Raw genomic sequence first — 25515 nt, 5'->3', positions numbered from 1 at the left:
ACTTCTTCACATGTTTTACACTTGCCACAGTATATACTATGGAGAACACAGAGAAGTGAATCACAGCTCCTGCTCTCAAGAATAGTGCTATTATTGCAGGAGACATACTCCAAGCTGAACAATAAATAATAAATAATAAACAATAAATAATAAATTAATGTAACTTATTGCTATTGACACTGGATTCTTACAGGCCTTATACTCCAAGAGGGGGTGGAGAAAGCCATTAGGCTGGTGTGGTGACAGAAATCTTTAGAGAGGAGTACGACTTGATCCAAGTCTCAACATTTCGTTTGCAGAGGGGAAGAGAGTTGTCTTAATCCATTTGGGTATCTGTAACTAAATACCACAGACCAGGTGGCTTATAAACAAGACAAAGTTCATTTCTCACAGTTCTGGAAGCTAGAATTCTGGCTCCAGCATAGCATGTTCCAGTGAAGATGGCCATCTAAGTTACAGACTTCTCATTGTATCCTCACATGGTGGAAGGGGCCAGGGAACTCTGATGAGGGGTGAGGGGATGGGTGGAGTGTGTGTGTTTGTGTGTGTGTGTGTGTGTGTGTGTGTGTGTGTGTCTTTTATTGGAGCAATAATCCCTTTTGTGAGAGTTCCACCCATGTGATTTTCTGATATCACATTACATTGGGATTCCAACTTATGAATTTGGGGAAAACACAAACAATCAGACCACAGCAAAAGTTTAATTTTCTTTCTTGTTTGATTTTTACAGTTGCCCTTTAGGATTGTGTCTTTCAAACATTTTTTGTTCAATTCATATTAACATGTATATTTTATAACATGACCTAGTGTGTGAAATGTATTTATAAAATAAAAGTTTTATAAGGCAATGTTTATTTTTAACACTTACAAGTTCTGATATATTTTCTATTCCATTCCATTTCATTTCATTCTGTTTCATTAAAAAATGCTCCTTGAAGCTCAGTACCACACTAAAGTGAGTTATAACCATTAGAGACATAGACATTTGCAAACCACCACTTCATTGAACGTACTGTATAATGATTTTTGACCGTATTGGTTATTAGTTATCTATTGTTATCCCATGAAAGTTATCCCAAAAATTAGTGGCTTAAATCAACACCCCCTTACAAGCTCAGAGTTTCTGTGGGTCAGGAATCCAGTCATTGCTTAGTGAGGTACACCTGCCTCGTGGTCTCTCACAAGGCTGTGATCAAAGTGTTGGCCAGAGCAGTGCTCTTATCTGAAGGCTCAACTGGAAAGCAGTAGGATTCACTTCCAAGCTCACTCACATGCTTGTTGGCAGGACTCTGTTCCTAATGGGGTTTGAAAGTCTTGATCCTTTGTTAGCTGGGAGCCTCCCTCAGTTCATTTCCCTGTGGACCTCTGCACAGGGTACCATATAGCATGATCAGAGTGAGTAAAATGGAGAGCAAGAGGGAGGAGCAAGACACAATGTTTTTGTCATGTAGTCTCAGAAGTGATATCTTAGAACTTTTGCCATGTTCTTTTTGTTAGAGGAGAGTCACCAGGTTCAGTCTACACCTAAGGGGAGAGAATTGTGCAATGGTGTGCCTACTGTGAGGCCAGGAATTACCAGGGCTACCTACCACACTGTTAAATCTGGTCTCAGAAAGAGTAGGAGTTAGTGGTGCTTGGGGGAATTGAACATAAACTGCAATCTAACTTGCTCAGTCCTTTAGCCAGTCATCTTGCTTGTGGCAATGCATCCTGGGTATGACTGTTGTCTGAAGTTATGACCCTAAAGAACAAAATGCTGAGGAACATGGCCAGGAGATAAATAGGAAAGCAAGAGTGTAACCTTAATTTGATATTGGCGGGGAGGGGAGGGGATTAAGGTGTGATGATTGATTTGCTCATGGACATAGTGAGTTAGTGATAATACTGTAGTTACAGCAGAGTTTTCCTATTTAGAGAGATGGGTAACTCAACCAACATTACTCATTTCTCCCTAATTTAGTAAGTTATTAACCTGACCACAGTTTCATAGCTAGGTATTAACACAGTGCAGTACTGTCTCATACCAAGCTCGAAGTTTGAATGAAAAAAACTAACAACCTGTTTTCAGTGAAATTTGCCAATGTAGGAATTTTCACTTTCTCTGAGGCAAAGGAGAGAGTAAACTCTTAGAAAGGAAGCAAACTGTGTTAATTTTTTTCAGATTTCCTCTCAAAACGTGGGTACTGTTCTCTTCTGCCTAACTGTAGTCCATTCATTATGAGTAACAAGAAACTCTAATACTCTTTAGAATTTTGATAATTATTTGGGGCACTTGGGTGCCTCAGTCAGTTAAGCGCCTGACTTCAGCTCAGGTCATGATCTTGTGGTCTGTGAGTTCCAGCCTCATGTCGGGCTCTGTGCTGACAGCGCAGAGCCTGGAACCTGCTTCAGATTCTGTCTCCCTCTCTCTCTCTGCCCTTCCCTGTCTTTGTATCTCTCTGTCAAAAATGTATAAACATTAAATTTTTTTTAGAAATTTGATAATATTTAAAGTAAAATATCGAGAAGTCTTAAGGACACAAATATACCACACAAAAGCAAAGGTCTTTTTTTTTTTTTTTTTACATGCCACAATTTCTTTAAAACCTAAGGTCTTTCTACCTTTCATTTATTTATTTGAGGGATTGAAAGATTGACATTTGGAAAAAAGATTTCAAATCCTTAGCTTCCTCCTTTCCCTTATGGCTGTGTTTAAGCCTATATTGTGTTTGAGGAATGCTCTGATGAGTAGCTAGTGACTCACTGATATGTTTATTTTACATATAATGATTTTTCCAGTGTGTTGAATGCAGTCTGGACTCTAGGAGGGAGAGAGTGACTTCCTGCACAAGAGATGGTGAGAGGCCTAACAGATGTTGGAGAGGATGAGTTTGGGAACTCAGGCCCTTCCTGCAGCCTCACCCCATCGGGGAATAATAACACTGCTCTTTACCTGCTTATGTTACCATGGTGATGTCCACACTCAAGGCAGCCAGAGACAATGGGGCTGAGACTCAGGAGGATTCTCTTTCCTCCTGACAACCCACTAAAGAAATTTCAATGACAATGGTCACCAGAGAATGCAGACTGCATTCAAATTATGAGAGTAGAGGTTTTGAATGACAGGAGGAGCAGTCATAGAGTGACCAAAAAAAAAAAAAAAAGAAAGAAATTTCGTAAAGAAATTCCTTGCTTTGAATTAGAAATAACCCTGGACTTTGAGAGAACTTTTGATCGTTTCTTTTTTTTTCTCCCTCTCTCACTGGAATCATACCTCTGAAGAATTGGAAAAAAATGTTCCCAGAACTCCCAATGTGGGGATAGATTGAGTGCAAAAGAGGGTTGAGGCATGAAACTAAATGCGGATTTATATCTTTTTTTCATTTCCCGAGTTCTCAGGGTGGGGCGGGGGGTGGGGGGGAGTGGCTTTTATCTGAAAGATCTGTCCTTTTCTCTAGATGACAAGACATGGCAGAGTAGAATAAAACTGATCTGGGAGTTCAAAGAAGGAGACTGACAAGACCAAAGAAGTAGTTTGGATACCTTGAGATTAATGATGAAATGTATTTAAAATATAATAAAATATTTAGGAATGACTATAAACATAATAACATACCTTTACCTTTTTATTCTTTGTTTTCAAATAATTGCTAGTCATCTCTGGCATGCATGGGTCTTGCCTGACAGAAATGTTGATAGAACATCTACCTATCAACCAGTTCTTGAAACTATTCAAATTAGCCTTTCAGGGCCTAGGTTTCTGTCTTTTCTTTCTTCTCTCCCACCAGTCTTTTCTTCTTTTCTGTGTCTGGTTAGTTAGTGTAATGGAACTGTTGGAGAAGTGTATAAAGTACACCAAAGATGTCTGATTGGACTAAAACAAACTCTGGTCTCTAGCTTAGAGACCCCTCCTCTGGTTTCTTCTTCCTTTGCTGTGCGTGTGAAAACCCCCACAGATATGGAGGCTGTCGGCTATAAATTACCCTCCCCGCTTGCATTCTGGGCTCAGACCTTTGGAGAAACAGTCTCCTCTGAGCCCGCCAGTGTAAAATAAATCTCCAATCCACCAAGATCTCCGAGTGCCACTTGGTTTTTCCGCCAGCTTTCCAGGTTCCCTAACAGAACCAATGTGACTTCTCTCCTTGGTGAATCAGAAACTGCACCAGGTTGACTCGTCCCACAAAGAAAACTTTATTTGCAGCAAATAAGGTGATCACAGGGAATAATTTCCAAAGCTGTGACTCCTCAAGCAAGGGCAGATGGGTTCCTTTTGTTGAGGGTTAGGATGAATATTTAAATAAGGAATCCTTGTCATAATATGTAAACTTGGGCATAAGGTCACACATGTGCCTTAAAGAAACATGCCTATACATACATTGTATGTTATGTAAACTAGGCTGAGGCTCCTCCTTGGGTGGAGACTTTAGTATTATAATGAGGTAAAGATAATCATTGTCATTCTAGAGGTCACTACATGGTCTATCTGCATATGAGCCAGTCAGAGGTTAAGCTCTAAGTGGACTGGGTGGTCTGGACTAGCTGAAGGTCCTGTCAGGAGGTCTAATCACTGTTGCTAGAGCGGTAGTTTTGCTTTCCATATGCCTGAGTTAAGAGAAGCTGGAAAAGAGCTTAAGGAAAAATGTGGGACAAAGATCGGTAAGTATAAGCAGGTAGGCAGTAAAAGTCAGGTCTTGGGGTCTAGATGGTGGCATTAGCATTTGATCTCTTTCATATGAGGACTGGGGAGTTGAAGATGCAAATGTTGCCGGTGGGAATGTCAGCTGATAGCTGGGTCTTATGGAAGCTCATAAAGAGTTGAATCCTTAAGCTTCACACAGAGAGAAGCTTGTAAGGGTGGGTCTCACAAAGCCTGGGAGGGGTCAGATGGCTGTTTGGGACCACCCTCCCTCCAGCCTCTAAGCATCTGAGCCACAGAATGAATACAAGGTCTCTTCATTCTGTGCTCTGCCTTTACTGTGGGTCTGCTCCTCTGGGTTTCTCCTTATCTTTGTGTCTTCTTGCTTTTTTTCCCCCACTATGGATTCTCTCCACTTTTTCCAGCTCCAATTTTGAGCAAAGTCTGACTGGCCACCTAATTATCATCTTTTCCCTTTTCACAGAAATTGTTGTGTGAGACTGTATCACAGGTCACAGGACAATCTGTGGATTGGTAGTTTTTTGCCCCAGAGTGGGTTTCCTGGCCAAAATGTTGCTGATTCTCTTGACATTACTGCTCGGGGCTCCTTTCCTCAGTGGGGCAGTGTTTCTCAAAGGGACTGGGCATCTCACACAATGTCTGCCACAAACACAGTTTCAGTAAAAATATCCATGGCTTCAATAGTGTCTTGTCCCACATGTTTTAATCTAACATAGGAATGATTGCTCTTTCACTTTGTGACATTTTCTTTTTGTGGCAGGCTTTAAGTTCCCTTAAAGGAAATATTCAGGTGGGATAGGCAAAGTTTGTTTCTTTCCACTCAAGGGAAAGCCATCATAAGAGAATGCCAATGGAATTTTAGAAAGCAATGGTGATGCTTTGCCTAATCTTACCTTAGATTGCCAGTTGCACTTAGCTAATCTCTTCCTTGGTGCGAGTGGACATCAGTCAAGAAACTGACTGGAGCTTATGCATGGACACTGCCACCACCTGTTCAGTCAAATAACCATCTGAAATGGATTAAATTATAGTGACGTCAAACTGTGCATTAATCTGTCCCCTTAGGGGTAATTCTCATCCCAGGTCAATTTGCTTCCACCTCCATTGCTTCTTGTGGCCAGGAGGCAGCATGGTACACATGAGGCAGGGACAGAAGTTTGGCAGTGCAGAAGTAAGGGTTCATGGCTGCCATGGATTTTGGTTTCTTTGTTTCTGCTTACTTATCTTGTTTTGGGGTCAGGAAGGATACCATTTGAGAAAATAGGCTTTCCTTTTGAAAATGACTGGTGGGAAGAATTATAATGTTTGGAAAGTCAGCCATTTTGGGAGGTTTACCAGAGTTTCCTCCTTGACCTAGTTTCAAATCCTCTGCTGCATTTCCTCTTTCAGCTGTTAAGATTTAGGTTGCTATTAAATGCCTTCAGTTTAATTTGCTCCAGAGGCCAACGCCCCAGCATCTGGTCCACGGCAAGTGTCAGAAAGACCTAGATTGCTCAGTTGTCCTCAGTGTAACCAGTATCCCACTTTTCACTAAGGCAACCAGCTTTGAGTCCTGCATCCTAAATGTGAGCTCATCCTTATACAGTGAGAGAATAAAAATTTCTGTGAACTTGTGTTCCACACCTCTATTTATACATCCACATGTTTTCTGCTTCCCTTTAAGATAACACAAAGCTTCAGCTGAAACCACAAACTGCTTAAGTGACCTCATTTAATCTGCTTGCTTTTTCCTATTCTTCCAGATGGTATTTAAAGAGTTAAAAATATGGGGGGGGGGGGGGACAGGAAGAGACGTAGGTGGAAATGTCAGATTTTCAGTTGAAAATGCAAAAAAAAGAAAAAGTACCTGGGCAGAGAGTTGGTTGGGAGTAACAATGATGGCAAATGCCTAAGGATGTCTTCTGTGTCATTTTGTGTAGACTAAGGTTTTTGAGTTGTGGTTGAAAAGCAAGCAGCATGGGCCTTACATAGGAGCTTGTTACAAATGCAGACTTTGAGGTTCCCTCTCAGGACTGCCAATTCAAATCTGCATTTTAACAAGTCCCCCTGGTGGTTCTTAGGCAATTTAAAGTTGGGAAGCACTGGCCTAAATACTTTGTTGGTGTTGCCATAACAACCTGATCACATCCTTTCCAATTAACTGTTTTTTTATCCAGTCCAATTGCTCCCTGGTCTGTAGGTCTTCCCCATTGCCTGGCACATCAAGCCCAATTTTTCAGCTGTGCCAAAACACCAAGCACAGAATCTGCAACCTCTGTTTTAGCTTTGCCTGTCATCATGTCCCATATCCACATCTCCATTCAGACTAGAATACTTCATTCATCACACTAGTGTGTACAAGACCACACACTCATACTGTTGCTTGTCTTTTCTTATGCTGTTCTTTCTGTCTGCTACACCCTCTTTTCCTTTCCTCTGTGCATGGTGACATCTCTTCAAATCTGCAAGTGTTTTGGGATAGACTGGGGAGAACTCCTGGCCCTGATGCCTCTGCCCAGCTGTCCCTGGAGGCAGTGGGGGGAATGTTGCTGGAGGGTCTTAGTCAGTCTTGAGAAAAAAAATTCAAGGACAGACCAGACAGTGCTGGAGAGGTGCAAGTGAAGAGTTCATTAAAGTGAGCAACAGTACGCTCTGGAGATGGGAGAGAGGGTGGCTCATGGGAGAGCCTTGCCCAGGGTTTGGGTCTCTGTCTTTCACTAACACTTGTTAAGTGAGGAATGGAATATTTATTATTTGGGGAGGGGATTTCTTTGAGAGCAGGGTTTTGTGCCTTTTCTTCCTTACTTGGCCAGGGTCTTTGTCTTGGATATGTACCTGACCTTCTTTGTCTTGGGGTCTGCCTGGTTTGATCTGGCTTCTTGTGGCCATGTGTGTGTGTGTGTGTGTGTGTGTGTGTGTAATGCTGCCAGAACAGGTTGCTATCTTTCCTGGTAAGGGGACTTGATTCTCCCTTTGCTGGTTTCCAGGCATCCTGTTAAAGCCTAACTAACTGCCTCCTCTAACACAAGGACCGCATCAAATGGTACATATTCAGTGAAGCCTTTTCACAAATGGGTGGGATTCCTCTCTCTCTTTAAACTCTTGTGATACTTGGGTTATAGCTCTTTTATGGTGTTCCAATTATGGCTTGTTTTCTTGTAGACGGTACCTCTGAACTTTCTCCATGTCTTTCACCCTGCTCCATACTGGAAACTCTTCAAAACATTGGCTGCATTTTAACTCATAAGTGTTCTTCCTGAAGTTATGGCCCCAGGATCTTGCACATAGTGGGCAGTCAATATATTAAATTACCCACAATGTAATTTGGTGAATATAAAATTATCATATACTAGACCTCACATTTAGGAAGATGGTGTGGATTATCATCTGTGAAAATCAAGAGCTGAATTTTCAGTAAAGAACATACTTTTGCTTAGCTCTCTTTTTTAAAAAAAACATTTTAATGTTTTTTTTTTTTTATTTTTGAGAGAGAGAGAGAGAGAAAGAGCACAGATGGGGGAGGGGCAGAGAGAGAGGGAGATACAGAACCCAAAGCAGACTGCAGGCTCTGAGCTGTCAGCACAGAGCCCCATATGGAGCTTATACCCACACACAGACCATAAGATCATGACCTGAGCGGAAGTTGAAGGCTTACATGACTGAGCCGCCCAGGTGACCCTCAGCAGTCTGTTTGAGTAATCACTTTACTTAGGTGACAAAGGACAGAAATAAACTCTCTGGTCTTCGAACATTGTAATGCTAATTGGTTCTGGTATACGTGAGGTGCTAACCAGGATGACCAGCCCAGTGTGGGAATCTTGGTGCTGCAACTCCCTAGATTTGTCCCCTTGCTCAAGTAATTTGAACCTCAGTTTTCCTCTAAACCTACGTTTTTGGTGTAATAACTGAAACACAAGAAGTGTTTGGCATAGTGCCTGGCATACAGCAATCTCTTCACAAATAACTATTTCCAGGGTTTCAAGGATGATGATAATTATGATTGAGCTAATATGACTGCTGTTTGTTGTAGCATCTTAAAAAAAAAAAATTAAACCAAGTCCTAAGATGATATCTGAGCCTGCAGTGTCAGTGCTCATTTTCCAGAGAGGACAGTAAGGAGCAGATCTGAGCCCAGTAAGACACTTCTCACTTGCAGCCAGATAGAATTATCCCCAAATGATAAAGTGCCATTAGTTCAATCATGGACAAAGTAATTTTCTCTTCTCCCATTTATAAATTTCTGTAACTTACTAGCTTCGAATCAAAAATTATACAGAATATCACCTACAGTTTCCACCAACTTTTTTAAATGTTTATTTATTTTTGAGAGAGAGAGAAAGACAGAGCATGAGCAGGAAGGGGCCGAGAGAGAGGGAGACAGAGAATCTGAAGCAGGCTCTAGGCTCTGAGCTGTTAGCACAGAGCCCAACGTGGGGCTTAAACCCACAAACTAGGAGATCATGACCTGAGCCCAAAGTCAGTTGCTTAACCGACTGAGCCACCCAGGTGCCCCTCCACCAACTTTAAGGAAAATCTGTGTGGAATAAAGTAAATAAAGAAAATTTATGGTCATCATCTTTTTTTAAAAAAAAATTTTGTTAATGTTTATTTTTATTTTTGAAGGAGAAAGACAGAGCATGAGTGGGGGAGAGGTAGAGAGAGAGGGAGCAGAATCTGAAGCAGGCTCTAGGCTCTGAGCTGTCAGCACAAAGCCTGACGCAGGGCTTGAACTCACAAACTGTGAGATCATGACCTGAGCCACCCAGGTGCCCCTTATGGTCATCATCTTAAGCACTGAAAAACAAAGATGGAAGAGCAAAATAATTAGATTATGACATTATCAGCATCACTATTTTCCACTCCTGAGGTTGTGATGGAAATGGAGGAACCAGTTAGCACAGCAAAATCTTTCTTGTTTGGCTTGTTCTATAACCTGTCACACTGAGAAAAGCATCATACTTGACAGCTCAGCAGTTTTAATAAAAAAATCTTGATTAAGTTGATGGATATCTGCTTTCTTGAAACATCCAACCAACACCGACTTCCTTATCTGATATCTCAATTTTCAAAATAATTTTCCTTTTCTTCTTGTCTTCCAACTTTGATCATTCTCTTTGGCCTCAGAACTTTGTTAAATAAAATCATTTTCTCATCTTTCCTGTTTGTTACTTTCTCACTTAATTTCCAACTGTTTAAGTATATTATTTGATATTTCCATGAAATCAAGGATTCTACTTCTCTTTGAACTTTTCTCAATTTGTGTCTTAAGTTAAAGTACATGAAACCAAAGAGACTTTTTATTATTATTTTTTTTTTTATTTTTTTTTGCTGGTAATTCTTGTTAAGAACTATCTCAAATTATCACTGACTAGATAGTGAAGAGAGGCCTAGAAGTTTCTAGAAAAAGTGAAGCCACTGTGATCCTACTGGGTCTAAAAAGGAGGAATTAGAAAATTGTGTGGAGTCCTTGAAACCCGTTTCCCCTGCCTACCATCCAGTTCTTCCTTTGGAAACAGCATTTCATTTTCCTTTACGGGGGCTATACTCCCACTTTCAGACCATGCGATCAAGTGGGGCTGACATATTCCCTCTCTAGAGCTGGGCACATTGCCCAGACTTGACCTGTGAGGTCCCATGCCAGAACATTCTCTGGATCCAGTGTAAAAAGCATTTTCCCAGGTGAGGTATCTAAGCAGGTGAGATGTCAGTTGGAGTTGCTGTTGTGTGTTTTGTTGTCACCAAGGGAGAGCTCACATTGGATGAAGCCACCCAGAGGGAAGGAAAGCTGAGAAGCAGTGAAAGTAACCAAGTTATTAGGATCTACTGGTCTCAGAATCAGAGTTTTAGTTATATAAGCTATTTAAATTCCTGGTTTAAGCCAGTTTGATTGTGTTCTCTCTCTGTGAGCTGTACTAGTCCTGTCTGATATAAGGATCTTTGATTCATTCATAGCTTCCTGTGGTGTGGAAACTTGAAGACGAAATTGAGTTTTTCTGAATTTCCCATGCAGGTTTTGTCATATAGGAACTCTAGGAGAGTGTGGCTTTACCCCATTTACATAGACTTGGAGGCAATTGTGGATGGTGGCTGGAGCAAAAGCTTTGGAACAAAAATTACATGGTTTCAGATTCTATTTTTGCACCTGTATGACCTTGGGCACATAACTTAGCCTCTCTGACCTTCAGTTTCTTCATGTATAAATACAGTTGTAAGGATTAAATGCCATGCTGTGTAGTTTAGCATGTGGACAGGGAGGGTAGGGGCAGGATGACGTTCTGGGAGTGTGTAAGGGAACTCACTGTCCCAGTGGTGGAAAAGAATCTGCAGCCTCATGGGAAAGGAGGAGCCACAATGGCGACCTCACCATGGAATCCAATCTATAACACCTATGCTCATGGTAAGTGTGCTCTGTAGAAATTTCTGACTTTTTCAGCCAGAATGATCCTTCAAACCCCTAAATCCAACCATGTCACTCCCTTTTTAAAATCCTACAACAATTACCAATTGTCCAAACTTTTGAACGTCCAAGTAAAGCTCCTCCTGATCTGACCCAGAGTCATTGATAGACCACTGATGGCCACAGAAAGACAGATGGTGCAGATTGCTTAGAGGTATGTAGATGAGGAGTTGAGTTACAAAAAGGCCCTTTCCTGAGCAGACGAAGAGACTTTATTCAGTGCACAACAGCCAGTCTACTGCAGGAAGCCCTGACTCACCTCCACCTGCCACTTTTGCCTCTTCTCTTAGGCAGGGGCCCAGGCATCCTACCTTCTGGCCATGGTGAATTTATTCCACTTCTTCAAAGGCCTAGCAACTTTCCTCCCTCTGGCCCTGTGATCCAAATGTGCTCCTCTGTCTGGAGGTTTCTTACCCCCTTGATACCCAGTGAACACCTACCTTTGAGGCAGGTGTGAGCAGTTCCCCTAGGAAGACTTCCCTGACCACCATTAAGCCACATCCTCCCTTAACGTCCTGTATATACCTCTTATGTAATGCGTATCAAATGTTATTTTTATTACGATACCTTGTGGAATTTTCAGATTTCATCTCCAGGCCATTGAGCATCAGTACCTTTAAGCATCATGAGTACCTAAGGATCCAATTTAAAACGTAAAATTTTGGGGATCCAGTCCCAAAGATTCTGGTTCAGTTACTCTGGGCCGAAGGAATCAGTATTTTTTTTAAGTACGCTTCATACCCAACATGGAGCCCAATGTGGGGCTTGAACTCACAACCCTGAGATAAAGACCTGAGTTGAGATTGAGTCAGATGCTTAACTGACTGAGCCACCCAGGCATCCCATGGACCCAGGGAAACAATCTTTTTAATGTAGGTTTAGGGCATGGGTACTGAGGCCAGACTTCCAGGTTTCAGTCATGGTTTGGTTGTTTCCAAATGGTGCAACCTTGGGCAAGATAATTAGTGGTTTTTTTCTCGATTTTCTAATCTGTGAGATGGAAATAATAATAGGTCAAATATAATGTTGGTCTGAGAATGAAATTATAATACATGCAAAACACTTAGTACAATGGCTGGCCCATAGCATGCCCTTAATACTTGTTAGCTTTTATTACTGGTCATGATTCTGATGCAGACAGTCATCAGACCACACCTTGAGAGGCACCACACTCGATGCCTAGTCAGGGCCTGTCTTGCTCACTAGAGTCCCCAGAACCTAGTACCATGTGTGGCACATAGCAGCCACTCAGTCAATCAGCTCTCCTCTTCTTTGAGTATTTAGTACTCACGCCAGTCATTTGGCCCCTCTCCATTTGTTACTGTATATTGTGTGTGTGTGTGTGTGTGTGTATTTGTGTGTGTATGTGTATATATATATATATCACTCACTGCCTTATGCTCCATACCTTGCCTATCACCCAAATCAAAAGTATCACCAAGGCAGATACTCCTTGTGTCTTTACCCAGCAGGGCTTTCCACAATGCTTCTTCACAGAATCAGAGCTGAGCTCATCTTTCTGGAGTCATCAAACATCTGACCCTTCTAGAGAACAGAGGCCTTCCAGCACCTAGCATAGGTCTGCACGTACTATAGAACGTTGAATTCTCTCTTTTCCCACTCCCACATGACAGGAGGCAGGTATAATATGTTATCATTACTCACATGAACCTTTACTGCAGTGATTCTTGAAAGCATGTGGCAGTGGTGTGTTGATAAATGTTGAAAAAAACAGCTGTCTGGGGCAGTGGCAGAAGGAGCCCTGGTTTACAGTGGTTGCCATTTTCCATGTAAATAGTCCCAACATGTCATTTTCAAACTACGAGTGGGACATCTTTGAACACAGAGATGGGAGGAGAAATGCAAATCTGCTCTCGTGAGCTTGTAGGAGCTGGCTCCCACACCTCAGCGTGTCATTACCAAGTAGGCAAATGTGTATTACAGTCTCTGGGTGGACGTATGTAGTGTGCAGTTGAAAAGCTCCCCCACATGATTCTGAGGACTTCTAAGGGAATTAAAAGCAACCCTCATTCTCTACCATTGAGGATTACCTTTGTAGATATTTAACACATGCAGCATGCTCCTGGGATTTGGGGAGAGAGTAGAAGGAACACGGGTGCTAATTTTTCAAAGGTTTGTCCAGACACTTTGGGTCAGGACATGGCATTATAAACAAGGATATTAAGAGCACCTTAGATGTTAGAGCATGGGTTTGTTGATATTGCTCCAGATGGGGCACCTGGGTGGTTCAGTCGGTTGAGCGTCCGACTTTGGCTCAGGTCATGACCTCGCGGTCTGTGAGTTTGAGCCCTGCGTCGGGCTCTGTGCTGAGAGCTCAGATTCTGTGTTTCCCTCTCTCTCTGCCCCTCCACTGCTCATGCTCTGTCTCTCTCTGTCAAAAATAAATGTTAAAATTTTTTTTTTGATATTGCTCCTGATGATGTTCATTGCAACCATTGTAGAAAGTATTCTGGCTGCCCCTGCTAGTGCTGAGAATGTCTTTCTCAAATGAGGTTTGAACAACTGGAGAGTTTCCTTGTTAGGTGGTTTCACATTTTATCAGTGTTTATTGATGAGGGCATGAGTTGGACTGTTCAAATTTATCTACTACTTCCATTCTAGCTGCTCTGGACTTTTCATTGTTTTCTGAAGCCATGCTCACTCTTGCTTCTGTACCTTTGCATGGTGCTATTGTCCTTCTTGTTGTCACTGTTTCTCCCACAGTGGAGCCCAAGATATGGAAGGTGATGGAAGGAACTGGGCATAAATCTATTCTTTTTCCTTTGCCACATCAGAGTCAGGAAGAACTATGTACATGCTTGCAGATTCGGGCTGAGGGTTCATTTGTGTATGTATAGTCTGTATTAAAATAGCCAAGAATCATTGAGTCTTTACTATGTATCAGGTGCTATGAATATGCATTATTTCATTTAATTCTCTGACAACCCTTTGAGGTAGGTACTGTTACTATCTCTTTTATAGATGGGGAAGTGGAGGCATAGGAAGGGAAGGCAAATTGCTCAAGATCACACATGTGATTGATGGGAGAGCTGGGATTTGAACCAGATTTGAACTTGATGACAGTGCTGTGAAGGGCTCCACTAGGCTTTCACCCCAAGGGGTGGCTTGGGGTGGAGGCTGGGAGGGTGGAGGGTGGTTGTGCAGGGTTACATTGCATTCTCTCCTATACCTATACCTAATGCTGTCAGTAATTGTGATGTTTTCTAAGAAGGCATTGGCTATCAGTTGGCCTGCAGCAAAGACCACATGTAAGACAGTAGCAATCTTTCCCTGAGAACTGCTCCTGCAGACTAGTCACAGTACAGTCCGCAGAGGGCTGGTTCTCCCCAACATTCATTTTTCCCTTCTTAATTAGATATAGAGCTTCCTAGCTGTGCACATGGCTGGTGAAGTCCACACTTCCCAGCTTACCTGGCAGCTTGGTGTGGCCAGGTGACTGATTTCTGGCCAATTGGATATGAGAAAACGTAAATTGTGCAATACCTGGACAATTCTCTTTAAAGGGAAGAGTGCACCCTCTCTTCCCATTTCTTTCTTCTGTTTAGACAAAATGGTGGCCACTGGTAGTAGAAACCAGGCACTGAAGCCTGGACTCCTGGCACCTTTGAGGAGCAGAACTTCACTATCAGCTTGGATTTTTACGAGAAAGAAAATATAAACTTTGAGCTGTTTAAACCACCTTTGGTTTGGTTTCTATGTTATATCACCTCAGTCTAACAAAGGCATTAAGGGATATTCACCTTTTGGTAAATCACAACAGTCACCCTACTTTTCCTATAAAAATATTTTCTGCTTAATTGGGCCCTATCATGCCCCTGTTATTAGCTACTGTTCCTTCCCTCAGGCTAGCCAAAGAGCACCTCTGCCCTCGGTTGTCCCTATGGAGAAGGTCCTTCTTCCACTTCTCCATGTCACCCAGTTCCCAGAGCTCTACTCCCTCAGGGCCTCTAGCTGAAGCTGTGCCCACATATACTAAAGAGAAGAGGCATAAGCTGAGATTCAGGGAGTCCTGGAATGAAGCTAACAGCAAAACCAGGCATAGGATAAAAGCCATACATCAGGTGAAGCAGGGAATCAAATATTTGTAGGGAGGGAGCCAGGGAACAGGAAGAAATAGAAGTGGATACTGAATTGAGCTCAGAAGTCAGGCACCTAAGTAAGAATAGAGGAAAATGGAGAAACTGGAAATTAAATTGAAGCAGTGGGTGAATGTCAGATACAAACTTGGGAGAGAAAAGTAGACACACCCTAACAAATGCAAGGAACCTTTGGCCCTTAGGTGAAATCATCTCAGATAGGAAGTCTCTCAGAGCTCTCCTATTGTGGCAAGAACTAAAGGCAGTCTCAGGCTGAGATCCAGCCAGAGCCTGGGTTAGCAGCTGACAGGCCCTGACTAGCTCCCTGGCATTGTTCATGTGAGAGCTCAAGGCACACATTGGCCTCTTTCCTCAAGTAGACACTATCCTAACATGGCAGATCCTGTGGCCTGGCTCAGTCAGTCTTTACTCCAGCCTCTAGTTGCTTTCTCTGCGTTAGCGTAAAGAGAGGCAAAGACATCCTTGAATCCTGGTTCTGGATACAACCTCAGTTATGCTGAGCAGATGCAGCCCCATGCTACTGGGAAGGAGGATGTGACCAGTGCTGCCTGCTGGGAGCTCAGCTCTCAGGGCACGCATGGTGACCTGGGTGTGTTTCCCCTGGCATTGCTAGCAGTTTGCACTCTCTGGTCCTTGGTGTCCCTGGTGCTGAGCGACAGGCAATTGTACTACTGATTTCTACCACAAGACCCCTTGAGTGGCTGATCCTTTTGCCCGGCTACTGTTTAGCCTCCAATCCTGACTTCCTTAATGGTTCTCCAATACATTCTGTAAGCCACTTAATAAATTCCTTTTTCTTTAAAATAGTAAGAGTAGGCTATGTTGTTTGCAAGTTAAATGCTCTGACTGCTACATGCATGCTGTTTTACATGGTCTTTAAGTCTTTTCTATGCTATGACACAAGAAACTTATAGATATAAAAAACATTTTATTGGTTTTTTTTAATCATCTCCGTCCCTTCCACAGTGCTGAGTATGTAGTAGGAGCTCAAAAGCAAAAACAAAAAAAACACTTGTTTTATTGAAATGTCCTTTTGGAGAAAGGAAATACAAAGTGTATCACTGATCTCTCTGGAAGGTGTATAAAGTGATCACTTGTAGTGCAGAACGAAAATATTCCAAAGCTTATTTAAATTGACGCTGTAATTTTCATCTAAACATAATTTTTTAATAAGTTTTACTAATGTTTAGTATAGCTTGATAGTACATATACACTGAGGAATAAATACATGTGGGTGTGCATGATCAGAAAGTTACGATGTACAGAGGTGAGAATAAAAAACATTTGGAAGCCACTGGACTTAGTGACCTCTCGTGGTGCGTTCCAATGATTTCTTTCGAACCAGAATTTCTCACCAGAACTAAAGGATCTGCAGAAAGCGTTGTAGAGTGCCATCTGGTGGTGACTCCCTCAACCTGCCGCGTTGAGCTTGTCATTCCTCCATAGTCTTATTTGCTGGATCTCTCCCCTTCAGCCTGCCAGTGTTTTTCTGGGGAGACAAACCTAAGCTCTGGGGCAAGAGTGGCTGAAGGAGAGAGGGAAACCCATGTGGCCCAAAGGGAACAAAAGGGTGGAGGAGGCAGAGAAGCACAGGTGAGACAGCAGGAGAGTGAGGCAGGTGGCTAGAGAGGGAGATAGAATAACTATCTCTGCTTAAAGGGCACAAAGCACCTGAGATGGAGAACCTGTAGCAAAAAGGATCATGCCCCCAGGTTTCTACAGTATCTGCATTCATTCCCAAACTACAGGAGGCCAGAATGGAGGGTAGCCTGAGTCCTCTTCTCTCTCCCTGAAACTGGGATGTCATCACAGAGGCTAAACCTTGAAGCTAAACTTCCCCTCCCTGAGAAATAAATTAATTTTCACAAACTAAAACTCGGTTCCTAACCAGAGAGCAGAGCCTGAGATCCTCCCCTCTCTCAGATGAGTGACGTGATTGTGATTCTTGCTTCTCTCCCTCCCGTTCATCCTTGACCATCCGCTCCTCTGGGGGAGTTCTGGTGGTGAGTGTCAGGACAGATGCAGCATTTTTCTTGGGCAGCTCAAGGTCACCCGCTGTAACGTCAGAAGAGGCTGCTCCTTGGGAAAATGGAACTGAACAATGACAATTAGGCCTCCCAACACACGCATGTGTCCTTAATCTGCCCACTGCAGAATGAAACAGCACAGAAGACATTTTAATAGTCCTACGATGGGGTGTCAGGACTGTCCCGTGTTGATTAGGTTGCACTGGGGAACTGCTAGCGGGTTGCTATCGCTAGACGTCTCCCTCTCCCCTTTAACAGAAGGATAAAATAAGTCAAGAGGAACAGGAAGAGAAAAGCAGGCAGGGGAATGGGAAGTGATGTCTGAGAGATGGTGGTGGGAAATGGGAGGAGAGGAGGGGGAGAAGGGGGGGACCACACAGCGGGAGTTCCATTCTCAGAGAATTTCATTAGAATAGCAAGTAGGGGTGGGGAGAGAGGGGAGGGCTGGAAGGAGGGCCCTGCAGAAATAACCATCTTCAGAACAAAGAGAGAACAAAGATCTCGGAATCCTCAGGCTTCTGTGACAGCCCAGTGGGAGTTTGCAGGAGAGCAGAGGCAGTGGGCTGGCGGTTCGGTTTAAAAAAGGAGAAAGAGCTAGTGATCAGCAGATGCTGGGTGCTTCCTCCCTGGGAGTGTCACAGAGGAGATTCTTCAGGGACTCACCTAATGGGAGTCGCTGAAGAGCTGGGTTACATTTGTGGATGGAGCCTGCTGTGTGCCAGGTGAAGGAGTGTCAATGGCTGTGCTTAGTGTGGGTGGGAGGCAGGACAAGGTTGAGGTGACCTCAAGAATGTACCTGCTGAGCTTTTACCGTGGGCGTTGTCCATGGGATGCAGTGGTGTGGTAGAAAGCTCCCAGGATCTGGAGTTTTGGGACCCGTTCGCTTCTTACTAGGTTTATAACCCTCCTTTCTTTATCTGCAAAGTGTGTATGCTCGTCCTTGTTTAATTATTTACACATTGCTGTACACTCACTGCATAGCAGCCAAATGCCCGGCACTCTGCTCCATACTAGGACTGCAAAGTGAATTAACCCTCCCTGTATCCATTGCTCACCCAGCACCAGGTGTATTAACTCCCTTCTACAACCCTCATTATATCCATTTGACAAGTGAAGAAGCTGAGCACAGAATCATGATGGGCCACATGAAGGTCACACACAGCAGCTATTAACTGGAGAGTCTGAATTCGAACCCAGGCAGCTGAGCACCAGAGTCCAAGCTCTCACCATCCACTCTGCTTCCTTGTAATCACAGGCTTGTCATTGGGTCTGGAAAGTGGTGATGCCTGACCATATGTCCTTTAAGGTTTCTTCTATCCCTGAGGTTTAACGTGTCCACCAGGTGGTATCTAAGGGTTAGGAAATACTGCCTGCAGCCCGGGTCTACTCTACATGCTAGGGTCCATGCTGTGTTTGAGCATGCGGAATATGGGAGCAGAGGGGCACCTGGGTGGCTCAGTCGGTTAAGAGTCTGAGTCTTGATCTCGGCTCAGGTCGTGATCGCATAGGTTCATGGGTTCGAGCCCTGACAGTGAGGAGGCTTTTTGGAATTTTCTCTCTCCTTCTCTCTCTCCTTCTCTCTCTCCCTCCCTCTCCCTCTCCCTCCCTCCTTCTCTCTCTCTCTCTCAAAAATAAATAAACTTTAAAAAAAGAATATGGGAGCAGAGACATTGTCGCTAGTTCCTAAACCTCCTCAGTCTCTCAGACCCTATGCCCTTGTGTTGGTGTGGCCAGAAGTGTGTGGTTGTAGGTCTCCTGAAAGGGAGAGAGAACACTGGATTTCGGGGCTGCCAAGGAGAAATGTATCCTACTATGTTTTTTTTTTTTTACTTTCCTCAATTTTATCTCATTTATTAAAACTGTGGTTAAAAGGCTAACAAAATTATATACTCTGGGTGCCCTGACATCAATGACAGTAAACTACCACTTGAGGCAAGAGGCAAAAACAATAAAGACCACTCTGCTCATTGTGTGTGTGTTTTTTTCTTTTTTTCTTTTCTCAGAGCTAAACCAACTTGAAAAAGAAGACTGCTTTTCTTCTAACACCACTGGTTTCCTGATCTCATTGTGGACATCCCAGAGTGGCCGGGAATGAGGTCAGATTCAGGGTGGGTGATGAAGGAATTTTCCAACAAATAAAACAAGACCCAGCACTGGCCTATATCCAAGGGGCATATCCAAGACAGTATGGCCTATGTGGTCCTTTTTTCCCCTCTCATGATATGGTTTCTGCAGGAGGGAAAAGGTTGTGTGGTTAAGAAACAAACAGCCAACAGTGCCCACCCCTCCAGAAGCAACGGTATATTTGAAGATTTTTAAAACATCAGGGAGAGATCATCAGGACTTCTGAGGGAGAGATGATTGTTGCCTGTCATACGCATATCTACCTGCACACAGTTCCACATTTTTACTACAAATCTCCACAAGGGGATGTGAGGACAGGCCTGTATGACTGGGGAGGGGGCACCCTAATCAGGGACATTAGCAACTTGGCACGAATTCTTGCTAGGGAGTCAATGGTACTTTAAAAAAGACAGATTTTTCTTAGAGAGAGGTCCAGCAAGAGGAGCGGGGAACACCCAGTGTCAGAGGTCAGGGGGACGATAAGGGAAGGGAAATGGAACACACACAGCAAGGGCACAACCCGAGCAAAGCCAGATGGACTTCCCGTGGGCAGAGCCTGGAGGACTGGATGCCAAGTTGAGAAGGCCAGTGGCTGCTCAGACGGCATTTGCAACCAGAAGTCAATGAGTTTGGATGGGAGGCCAACAGAGTGGTTCATCCACTCCAGAGAACGACAGAATCCCACCAGAATCCTTCCACCCCACATATAGGAGTGCCACTGCCAAGATTAAACCAGCCAAGGACAGGAGTGTAGTGACAGGATATGCTGGTGAGCGAGTCAGGGGGATAGTCTTCAATTAAGAAACCTCCCTTATGTTTATGCCCTTGGAAATCCACAGAAGCAAACAGCAAGACACTTGTTCAGTAAAAACCTTCAGTCCGGTGGCAACCACTGTTCTGGGCTTGGGGTCAGGCTTGAAATCACTTTAAGAGCCTAAAAGTTGGAAGTAAAGGAAGGACAGGATAGGGAGAACCTTGAAGTCAAAAATTACAGCTGCATTAACACATAGATGCTTCTGAAAATGCTAATGACGTCCTGGAATCCAGCAGAGGAAAGACTGTTTCCCAACATTTTGGATTGCGGAAGGAGAGGGGAGGGATTGTTATACTAGAGGCTGTGCCCAAGAAGGGCTTGTGGGTGAGTAGCAGCAGGGTGGGGCAGAGAGTGTGGGACCAGAGAAGGTCAGCACCCTCGGAGGCTCAGCCTGGGCACCTCTCTTCCCTCACCCGAGGGAGAACTTACACATTTTGCCTGAATGGAACCGAAACAGGCTGCAGACAGCGCCTTTCTGAGCTGCTGTGCCATTTGGAGATGAGTGTTGCTCTCCCTGCCCAGGCCCTGGTCCTGAGCTTCCAGATTTGTCTTCCAAAACATACAATGGGTGAAGTTCCCATGGGTTTGCGCCTCCCAGCAGCTCCCTCCTTTTCTTTGCTGCTGGGGAATGCAGAATGGTGGTGCATTTATGAAGTGGTAACCATGATTCAACTCTTACCCCCCTTCTCTTTTTCTCCCTGTCTCTGAGAGAGTCCACATGCACGCACCACCTGCTTCATTCCTGTTACAAAGTATATCAGTGTATTTTCAGGAACAGTCTTAGACGAATAAGTCCTGACTACGGTGAAGTACTATAGCTTCAGGAACCTGAGAAGCAGAGACAGTTCAGTGACCGATTCCAAAATCCTTCGCACAGAACCCTGAGCTCAAGGTGGACATCCCATCTGTAAATCCCGTGGGCCTCGGCCTTTGGTTTCGGGTTTTCTCTGAGGTCCTGTATTTTGCCAAAGCCAAGGGAGGATGCAGGTGCAGGGCTGTGTGTGGCGGCTGCCTCTGCCTTTCCAGTCTGACCAGACACCTCCCTCTAGTGGCTGTTCCCAGAACACTCTTTAAACGTCCAGCCCACCAAAAGTAGGAATAGGTAATCCCAAAGACAACCTCTTTGTGAGCTCTTAGGTCTCTTTTAGATCCTTTTTTTGGTAATGGTAATTGCTAACTTTTTGGAACACTTAATGCGTGTGGGATCCTAGATGTATTAATCTCTCACAGTTGTCTCCCCATTTTGCAAATGAGGAAACGCAGGCACAGAGAAGTTAACCTGAAGATCACACAGATGAGTCATGGAGCAGGATGAATCAGAACAGCCATATTCTGGAGCCCAGGCCCCAGCATTGCCCCTTTCCCCCTTCTTAAGCCCTGTACAGAGCCTGGGATGCCAACGTCACCACTTCAGTCATGTGGCCTTAAAGAGAGGGACACAACAGAATCTGCTACTAGTGCTTGGATTTCTTTGTGAGTCACCACGTTAGACGAACTTGCAGCCGCATGCACTGCCAAAAGATGGTTCGCTTTACAAGATCAGCTCCCTGGACGAGGTTCTAGGCTTCAATTTGCTACTATAGAAAAAGGCATTTTCAAGCGTTTTTTAATTCTTCAGAATTCTCATATTCAAAATGTGAATAACACGTCATTCTTAAATTTCCCCCATAGATAATAAGTTCTGTAGAAAAATTTAATGAATCTTTGTGTTATGGAAAGACCTTCTATTAAATAAAGACCTGAAGCTACTTTTTTCCTGTTAGTTGGGAAGTTGGATTCCTGAGGTTTGAAATTACACTTCTTTGGAAGCCAGAAAGAATCAGGCTTGCATCTGGCTATGGCTCTTAGCAACTGTCTGACCTGAGAGACACTTAACACTCTGGATTCCAGTTTTCTTATCTATAAAATGAAGGAATTTAACCAGATGAATTTTAAGCCCCCTGCTAGTTGGAATATTAGGTGTTGGTGGGTTGTGAGAGCAAAGACATAAAAAAAAAATAGCATAATGATTAGAAGAGTTCATGAATACCACTCCTGTGAGTATGTATCATATGGTCTACTTTTTAGATATGGATAAATTACACTCATTATTATTGAGATCCCTATGTGAAATGGCATGACTGGCTTGGGATCCCCAGTAAGGGATCTCTGGGTACAAATGAAATTCCCCCTATTTGGTCTCTGAGCAGTTCGTGTGAACAAAGAGAAATTGGGGCACATTTTTCAGTCCTTTGGGCTGAAACACTGAAACATCTCCTTTTTCTTTTCCTTTCTTTCTTTTTTTTTGTTCATTTTTTAGTTTGTTTCGTTTGTTTGGTTTTTATTAGACATAAGTTTTCTTCTTGTTCTTAATTGAGTCCTTTGAAAGGAGCAGAGCCCAGGGTCAGAAATATGTGGCTATTCATGATTAATGTCTATACAATGCTAGCACAAGAAGTCAGGACCAGTTTCTCCTGCAGCCACTAACAAACAGAATCAGGCCAGGGTTGAAGCGAGGAAGAGGAGGACATTCGGGTCTGGGCCCTCCTGTAGACCGTGTACCAACTAACTCTATTTTCCTGATTTCCATGTGATCAGCTTTTATAAGGATGATTTTTAGAAGTCAAGTTAGATCAACTTTAATGACTGGAAGCAGAGAATGCATTTTTTTTCCCCAGTGCAGAATGGGAAGCATTAAAATCAAACTTAACCTGTGGTTCAAAGATAGGAAAAGAAGTCAAGAGAATCAGGCAGGCTTCAAACGTTAATGGGTCCAGGAGAGGGCGGTATCATGCATGGTTTTCACGTGCCAGCAATAGAATCCAACGCTGGCTTGGTTAAGCAGAGGGGTCTCAGAATCTTTGCAAGGATTGCAAAACGAGGCGTTGAGCCTGTGCATCTAGGATCTAGCTGTGCCTTTGGGCACGCTCCCTGTAATGGATTAATCCTCCTGCTTCCCACTTTCAGATTCAAACTCTCACATGGGTGCCCCCAGTTGGTGGAGCTCAGGGTAGGATGCCTCTCCCCTAGTGGCAAGGGAAGCTAGGAAGGTGAGCATTGACTGGGCTTCTGTAAAGAAAGCTGTCTCTGCCTCCTAAGAGGTGAAGGTGGGGGATTCTTTAAACCAAAAATATTAGTTAAGTTCTTGGCAGTCTCAACTGACGCAGGAGTTTAATGAAAAACTAATTATGAGGGTTCAGAGAACAATAAGGGAAACCAGCAAGTTCCTGAGGGCTAGCAAAAGTGGGAGGCCATTACCATCTGATGTGAAAGACAGGTAATGTTAATGAAATGTAGTGAGACTGGTAGCTGTAGGAGTTGTGGTCTCATGCAGAGGAAGGCAGCCACTCCCAGCTTGTGTCTTGGTATTGGGGAAGCTGGGTAAGTAAATACCCTAATTCCTCTCTCTTCCCGCTTTGCAGTTTCCTGCTGGAGCCTCCCATTGACTGAGCATTTAGAAGCCAGTGGTCCAGGGAGTCTATGAGGCAGTCCATGGAGGTCAGGCTTGCAAGTATAAATCAAGGTAAGGAAAGGTAGAGATTGAGGACATGGAGGGGCAAGTGGAGGCCATCCAACACTTGGGAAGAGTGATCAAGGGTGACGGCTGCCTAACTATCACCAAGAAAAAAAAAGAGCAAAGAGAAGAAAATGTTCCTACCAAGTCGCGGGAAAGGGGCCCAGATAGAAACAGGCACCGTGCTGCTGCTGGCTGTCTCCTCTTGGAGTTTCCCACACCAGCTGTCTATTTGTTGGCACATCTTACCTTTCCTGTTCTTTTACATTGGTTTCACAAAAATTGTTTTAACAGTTTCGCCTGTTCTTCTCTTAGTAAGTTTTTCCTCTTTTACATTTGCCCTAAGTCCCTTCCCCCACATTGTCTTCTCCATTACAATTTTATTAAAATGAAAAGTGCCCTGGAATGGGAGTCATGTGTCCCACATTCTAGTCCTGGCCCAGTCTCCTTATGTTACCTCATTACGTGGTGGGAAGGGGCTAACAGCCTCCCCACTCTGCAATCTGGACTAATGTTGCCTCTTTTGTCTAGCAAGGCTTCATTTCATTTCTTTATGCAGCCATCCAAGAAATTTACTGAGGACCCACTATGTGCCTAACAAGGTGCTTCGTATTGGTGATACAAAGAGAGGACACAGTGACCCAGCCTTCAAGAATCTTTCAGCTTACTAAGGAAGATAGATCTTGGGTAAGTGTGCTTAATAGGGATACATGGTATAGAGAAGTCATAGTGCTGTGACAGGGTGCTGTGGCCGCACACAGTAGGGCGAAACAGACCTTGTGTGCATATGTTGGGGGGAACCAAGAAAGACTTCCTGGAGGAAGCATGTGGGCCACATGAGGGCAGGGATTTCAGTGTGCTTTGTTCCCTACCCTATTTCCAGGGCCTAGGAGAATTCCTGGCACAGAGTAGGCGCCTAGTGAATACTGTGGAAGGAACAAGTGAATGCAGTGAAGTTTAGACTGAGACCTGAGGGATGGATATGAGCGGTTCTAGTGAAGCAGCAAGCAGGACAGTAGGGAATGAATGAGCAGCCTGATAACAGTCCTAAGACAAGAGAGACAAGGCTGGGGTGGGACAGGGAGGGGACAGTGTGGCCCAGGATGACACCAGGGAGGAGACAGGCTTTAGGGTATGTTGAGAATTTGACTGTATTCTTAGAGAATGGGAAACCAATGAATCATTGAAGGAAGAAATAGACTGGAGTAGGAGTTGGTTTGAGTAATCATGAAGACATAGTCTCTATCCTCCATAAACCAACAAGGATTTATGGACATCTACATTTGGCATGATGCTGGGATCAATAATCTGAGTGCCATGGAATGAATCCTAAATTACAGGGATGGAGAGAAGATATCCTGGCATGATGGTGATGGCTCCACAGCAGGAGGTCGATGTAGGAAGGGAAGAGGAAGGGATTTCTTCTTTTTTAAAAGGCAACATTTGCAAAGATCTTAGGAAAAGGGAAATTTCAGCAGGTTAAAGGGAGGACCTTCCAGATAAAAGAGCACAAATGAGGGCCTAAATACTGGACAATAGCAAGACAGCCTTGGAGAAGGGAGGGATTTCTTTCTTTTTAAAAAAATTTTTTTAAACATTTATTTATTTTTGAGACAGAACACATGAGCATGAGCGGGGGAGGGGCAGAGAGAGAGGGAGATGCAGAATCTGAAGCAGGCTCCAGGGTCTGAGCTGTCAGCACAGAACTCAACGCGGGGCCTGAACCCACGAACTGTGAGATTATGACCTGAGCTGAAATCAGACACTTAACCGACTGAGCCATCCAGGTGAGAAGGGAGGAATTTCATAGTCCTGGAGGGCTGGGAGAATGGAGAGAATAGTGAGTTCAGGCTTTGGCATTTTTCTT

The 25515-nt window shown here is 43.8% G+C and overlaps 1 long non-coding RNA gene across 1 annotated transcript in view; it reads left to right on the top strand.

Moving 5' to 3' along the window:
* The window catches only part of LOC122489233, a 43093-nt gene extending 17786 nt beyond the window's left edge, over positions 1-25307 (top strand). The window contains exons 2-4 of the long non-coding RNA XR_006298878.1: positions 23557-23657; positions 24208-24335; positions 25266-25307. This is a non-coding gene — a long non-coding RNA (uncharacterized LOC122489233). The remainder of the gene's footprint in view (positions 1-23556; positions 23658-24207; positions 24336-25265) is intronic.
* The last annotated feature ends 208 nt before the right edge of the window (positions 25308-25515 follow it).

The sequence above is a fragment of the Prionailurus bengalensis genome, chromosome A1, assembly GCF_016509475.1.
Source record: "Prionailurus bengalensis isolate Pbe53 chromosome A1, Fcat_Pben_1.1_paternal_pri, whole genome shotgun sequence".
Classification (NCBI taxonomy): domain Eukaryota; kingdom Metazoa; phylum Chordata; class Mammalia; order Carnivora; family Felidae; genus Prionailurus; species Prionailurus bengalensis.
This window is presented reverse-complemented; position numbering and strand designations above follow the sequence as displayed.